The sequence below is a fragment of the Camelina sativa genome, chromosome 1 (assembly GCF_030686135.1).
Source record: "Camelina sativa cultivar CO46 ecotype springtype chromosome 1, ASM3068613v1".
NCBI lineage: Eukaryota > Viridiplantae > Streptophyta > Magnoliopsida > Brassicales > Brassicaceae > Camelina > Camelina sativa.
In genome coordinates, this window is record NC_141880.1 from 23626837 (window position 1) to 23633441 (window position 6605).

The following is a 6605-nucleotide window of genomic DNA, read 5'->3' on the forward strand; positions in this document are numbered from 1 at the left end:
ATGAAAGCTATACTCCTCTTGAACTCTGGTCAATGCTATATCCAAGGAGTCATCAAAGAATATATCTTCGCATGCTCCGCTAGTATCTTCTTCCAAATCGTTGATGGTGAAGATCGGGTTATCTAAGTTCTCCGAAATCGATAGCTTAAATGATTCATTCATGTCAAACTTCATAACATAACCTCCAAGGTTTAAGTCGATCTTTCCATTGGGAACATCAATGATAGCTCCGGCAGTGGAAAGGAAAGGGCGGCCAAGTATCAAAGGATCTTTAGGCTCCTTCTCAAGCTCCAATATCACAAAATCTGTAGGGATTTGGCAATCTCCAATAACAATCGGTACGTCGACTAGAATCCCAACAGGGCGTCGAATCGATCTATCCGCTAGGACCAATGAGATCTTCGTAGGCTTGAAAAAATGGTATCCTAGGCGTTTGGCAACTGACCGTGGCATCATATTGATACTTGATCCCAAATCGCAGAGACAGCGTTTGAAAATTTCATCTTTAATCTTGCATGATAAAACAAAACTGCCTGGATCTCCTCGCTTTTGAGGAATGCTATTTTGTAGAATTGCGCTGCAATCTTGTGTAATCACCATGACACCATCCTCTAGACTGTTGCAAATAAGCACTCCAAGAAGCATGCCGAGAAAAGACTTTGCCTTGACTACTAAGAGGCATAAAGGCATCATGATCTGTATAAAGTACGAATTCTTTATGGATAAGTAACGCCGCCAAATGCTTTATCGCTTTTATGATAGCATAGAACTCCACATCATATTTGCTATAGCGAGATCGAGCTTTAGACAAATTTTCACTAAATAAAGCAATTGGCTTACTATGTTGGCTTAAGACAGCACCAATACCAGTGTTTGATGCATCACAATAAAATTTGAAGACAACAGATAATTGAGGAAGAGCCAAAATAGGTGCAGAACTTAGCTTTGTTTTGATGATTTCAAAAGCCTCTGTAGCAGCTGGAGTCCATGCAAGCGAGCCAATACGCATGCAAACAGTAATAGGAGCCATCAAAGTACTAAATTGTGGCACAAAACGACGATAGAACGAGACAAGATCATGGAAACTGCGGGTCTCAGAAAGAGTACACGGTAACGGCCAAGTTTGAATTGACAAAACCTTGCTTGGATCTACGACAAGGCCTTGATCAGAAATGATATAACCCAAAAACCTACCGATGTGAAACCAAACTCACACTTTTTTAAAGTTGGAAATAGCTTGACACGATGTAACACAAAGAGAACCTCTTGTAAATGTTGTAGATGATCAGCCAATGTCAAACTGAAAATTAAAAAGTGATCAAAGTAAACAACCACAAATTTACTAATAAAAGGACGGAGAGCTTGGTTCATTACGCGCATGAATGTACTCGGCGTGTTAGACAAATATAATGGCATAACCAGCCATTCAAAAAGTCCTTCAAGAGTTACAAAGGCTGTCTTCCACTCATCTCCTGGTCAAGAAGATCATCAAGCTGAGGGATGGGAAAACGATAGCAAACAGTGATTTTGTTTATTGCTCTCCTATCAACACACATCCGCCAAAATCCATCCTTCTTAAGGATAAGCAAAGCTGGTATCACACATAGACTCAAGCTTCCTCACAGAAAACGTTTAGCAACCAAAGCATCTACTTCTCTTCATGCTCACTAGGACTCATCCGATACTGAGATCGATTAGGAATGGTAGATCAATGCAATGTTGTATGCCAAATAATCGGTAACCAAATAACCAACCGAACCAAACCGGATCAAGATTTTGTAATATCTCTGAATCAGATAAATTCAATTACAAAAATATTTCAATATTTTGTAATATTAATTGAAAAATATTGATTCGATTTTACAAAAATATTAATTGAATTGATCTAGATAGTTGTAATATCTCCTAATCTGATCAAAAATACATTACAAAAACATAAAAAAGGGGAAATTTTTTTTTTAATATCTAACTTTGTTTTCAAGTTTACTTTTCCTTTATAAATTCATATTAGAGGAATGAAATAAACAACCAACTTTTTATTAAAAAACATTTTCTTTTGTGAGAGTGATTCTTTTATGTTCTTTGTGAATAAAATTGATTGTTGGGTGTGATTCCAACAGTTAAAACCGATTGCTTGGTGTGATTCCAACAATCCAAAACTGATCTCCTTGGTGCAATGCTGAGAGATCTGATCTTTTTGGTGTGGGGCTGAAATATCAAACCGGTATATCAAGAGCTTTTCCGCAACTCTTGTGCGACCATTCATTCCACCATCCCTATTCTTGAGGTTTCATCGTATTTAGAATCAAGGTCTTACTATCTACCAATTCGAAGGTATCGATTCCTTGGGAGAATCATATCAACGTTGTGGAATTTGGTTTGGATATTCGATGTTAAGAATGTCTACTGAGAGGTATATGGAAGCTCGATTTGGATCTATTTGCAAAGCATATGGATTATAGTTTGGATGATCATGGCTTTACTTTAAAAAGAAAAGGAGTTTCCGCAGTTCAAACCTTTTCCATAGATTAAGTTCTTGATTTTGCTTGAGGGCAAGCAAAATTTAAGTCTTAGGGAATTTACATATCATGGTTTTTTGGTGTTTTTAGCCATGATATAAATCTTATTTATTGAGTCTTTTGGTGTTTTTAGAGTCTTTTCAGGTTTAGGTACGTATTGGACTTATTTGTAGATTTTGGAGCACTTTGGAGCATCTGGAGGAAAAGCGCTGAGGAAACAAATTCAGAGAGCAAAATTGGTGTGGTGGATGGATCGATGCATTCTCTATGTCAAGCGACACGTCATTTTGACGGCAATTGAATTGCGCATCTTTTTAAAGTTTTGAAGATTTCTAAATTCAGCCCAGAAATACTCTTTATTTGCAGTTAAGGTCCAAGTCGTATTTTACAATATAAGATTTTTAGGTCAATATTTAGATCAAGGCTTTATTTTTTACAAAACCTTTGAGAGATTTTTAGAGAGTTTTTGGGAGAGAAGAATCAAGACTCCATCAGAGAGATTCAGAACTCCTTTACTTTTTATTTTAATTTATTAATGTAATTTATTCAGTTTATGATTTGTGTTTCACTGATTATGTATGAGTAAGGTTTAGGGTTTCTCATTAGAGTTTTTATGGTTTATTAGATCTACTGATTTTTTGGGATTCATATTTTTCTGTGTTCTTCATCTTTGGTTGTTTTTCATATTAATTTTTGATTTATCACCTAGAATTAATAACCTAGAAAAATAAATTGATATGAGAATATAATTGACTTCCTGACAAAAACCTTTGATGAACAAAATTACTTTTTACAAAGAGATTTAATTTTGTAATTTTGTGAGCAAACCAAAATTTGTATTTTCAAAGCTGGTTAATAGCTTAGATTTTGCAAACAGATTTGGATTTTCAATTTTAAACTTAGATAATATTTGTATTGAAAATTGATTTATTTTACAATTGAGCTTAGAGTTCAAAAACAGTTTTTTTTTTATTGATTGATTTGATATTCCATAATTTCATGAGATCATTCTTTAGGCCTAATTTTTATTTAGTCTGAATTTTATAAAACTTTAATTCTGTTTTTGCATTGCTATTTAAATTACAATTTTTGTTTAGCATAATTAAAATATTATTAAATCTAGAAAAATACTCTTAAATAGCACACATTTAAGTTTTTCTTCCAAGGTTAGCACATAATAATATGAAATATTCCATTATTGAGTTAATTAGAAAATAATAAAACAATTTATATCGTTTTTGGAAAATGCTCTGGTTCTCACTAGCTCCTCTTCGTCTTTGAAGGTACAACGACAACAATGGCAGCAAATACAGGTGGTTTTCGATCTCCCTGATGAGTTCTACCGCATGATCCATTTGAACAACTTGATGTAGCTCGCCAATCACATCCATCGCTCTCTCGACGCGTGTCTCTGATCCTGAATCGGAGTCGTCGGATCTCCGTGAACTTCTCTCCAATCACATCTTCGTGTCTCTGCATGTTCCATTTGAACAACTTGATGAACGTTGAGTCTCTCGACACTTTTCTCTTCGATGCATTTTAGAAGCTTTGTCTCGCCTATGGTGAAAAGGTCCATCACAAAGAATCGATGGCCATAATCAATTCATCTCACAAAAGGAAGCATCTCAATATTAGGAAACTATCTCGTACATGGAGCCATGCCTTCGATTTCACAATGCATTTCCAACTATTTGTGAGGAGGATTTCCACACTGGTTTTGGCATTCATGTTTTCTAATCACATGCTTCCATGTCTCTTTTTGTATTAATAGTTCCAATTTTTTTAACCTAGCTATTATTGATTTTTTTTGTAGGAAATTCATTGATCAATGGAAAGTAACATCTTTGTTTCTTAGTTTTTATGAAAGTCATCATAAATTTTAAAGGATTCTTCCTAAACATCATTCAATCTTTCCTTGAATTTTTTGTTTTTCATATGTTTTACATAGTTATATATACTTTACATGAATGAAAAGTTTTTCTTATTGGTTACACTCTCTTAGGAACAGTTTTACATGAATGAAAAGCTTTTTTTTCTTTTTATGAAAGTCATCCTAATTTTTAAAAGATCTTTCCTAAATATCATTCAATCCTTCCTACATGAGTCCCAAAACACTTTTTATGAATGTCATCCTGAGATCTCAAGGTATCTTCCTGAATTTAATAGAACTTTCCTGAATCTAAAGAAACTACCATTTGCTTCATTTAACATCAAGTTAAAATTATTTTACAAAATACACCATCCAATATATACGTAACATAAAAATCCTAATTTGAAAACAAAGAATCAACCCCTACGCATCTCAATCTCCTTAAGTATGAGCTCCTTGTAGATATAAAACACTGTTACCCTACAAAAATGAATGACACAAGCTGTTAAAAACAGTCCAGGGAGGCTGTCACAATTTAAATAGAATTCTTCTTTAATTTCATATAGCTAAGAATTATTCAAAAGAAACCGCATATCTTCATATAATTTCTATAAGCACTAGTAGAAGGGTGCATTATGAACGTATCAAATTTCATACACCAACAATAGCAAAACAAAATCAAGCAGACCTTTAAAATCATCAAATTTTAGAGAACACCTATAACCAAGCATGGCTCCTATATGTCATTCAACAATTAACATTAGTTTGCATCTATTCTTAACATTCATCATCATATATTCTTAACTTTCTCTAAATTATCATGGATAGAAATTGACAATTTAGGGAGGCAATTCAAAAATTTATGAAGCTCTTCCTGAATTTTCAAATCAAGCATGTAACTTCACCAATTAAGTCAAATAAGAAAGACACAACCCTTCCTCCCAAAGTTTCTCTAAATTAGCAAGGAATCAACCTATGAACAGGCTCAGTTATGACTCTAGCCAAGGTTAATGCAACACAAAAACACTTCACCAAATTAGCAAACCAATCTACTGAAAATCTGAAACTTTTCAAAATGAGAAGAGAAGTTTGGTGACTTGGTTAAGTGTTTTTGTGTTGCAATATCATATGAACAATATCTAATGAGCATCCAAAATCAAATGAACATTAGAGATGAACAAAGCCATGAAACCTAAGAATCAAATGAACATCCAAAATCGGGAATCTAAAATCGAAAATACAGAACTGAATCCAAAATCCAGAACTGAGAAATCGAACATCCAAAACCGAGAATTCAAAATTGCCAACAATTATAAGCTTCAGATCAAGAAGCTTGATTTCAAATCTGAGATTTCAAACTTCTGCAACGGATCCATGTGGTCAAGCTTATGAACTAATTTCATGTACAAGTTTCCGTCGAGGATGTGCTCCATTATCGCCGCCGCTTCGATTTGTCCAAGGTGATGCTTCAAACAATGAGTCAGATGATCGGTGAACTCAGGCTTCCCACTCATCACCTCCACGAAGATCGCAGATAAAACCTCAGCTAACACCACTTGAACATCACCTCCAATGATTTTGTAGTAGAGTGTTAACTCGTACGAGCATGGCGGCTCTTCTGGCTTTCTTAAAGGAGCTGAGATTTGGGTAAATGATCGGTGGAAGCAGAGGAGAAACTAATAATTTTGATTTTTCTCAAAATAAAGAATATATAAATTTGTGCTAATTTTGGAACATTGGAGAGTATATGTTAGTTTTGGAAGAAAAACTAAAAATTGTGCTATTTTTGATAATTGCTTTTAAATCTATAGTATGAGTTTTAAATCCTTATTGATTTTATCTCTAAATATTACATTAATTTTTTAATTTGAAAGAGTCACTCTATAATTAATATAATTTCTTTTTCGAAGAAAAAAAATTGAGCATATAGGAGACATCATGGCATTTACTATTCCCTCGGTGATGTGAATAGCTCTTGCCTAGATTCAAGTAGCTATTTCCCTCTCTGCGTGGCTTGGGTGGATCCACCTCACAGCAACGTAACTTTTTTACTACTTCATCATTTATAATTTGTTTTATATATGAAAAAGCTTTATTTTATATTTAACCTTTTATAAATTAATAAAGTCTGAAGCAAAGCAGTGTGAAACAGGGGAACAAAGAAGCAACTAGAGGAAAAGGCTACAGAAATACACTCACACTCAACGATCAATCAA

General features: G+C 34.0%; 1 long non-coding RNA gene across 1 annotated transcript; it reads right to left on the reverse strand.

Annotated features, from left to right (window-relative positions):
* Nucleotides 1–4699: 4699 nt before the first annotated feature.
* On the reverse strand, nucleotides 4700–6042 carry LOC104699835 (uncharacterized). The gene is made up of 2 exons (XR_753442.2): nucleotides 5797–6042; nucleotides 4700–4869 (listed from the first exon to the last, which is right to left on the reverse strand). It is a non-coding gene; the product is annotated as an uncharacterized LOC104699835 (long non-coding RNA).
* Between the last annotated feature and the right edge of the window lie 563 nt (nucleotides 6043–6605).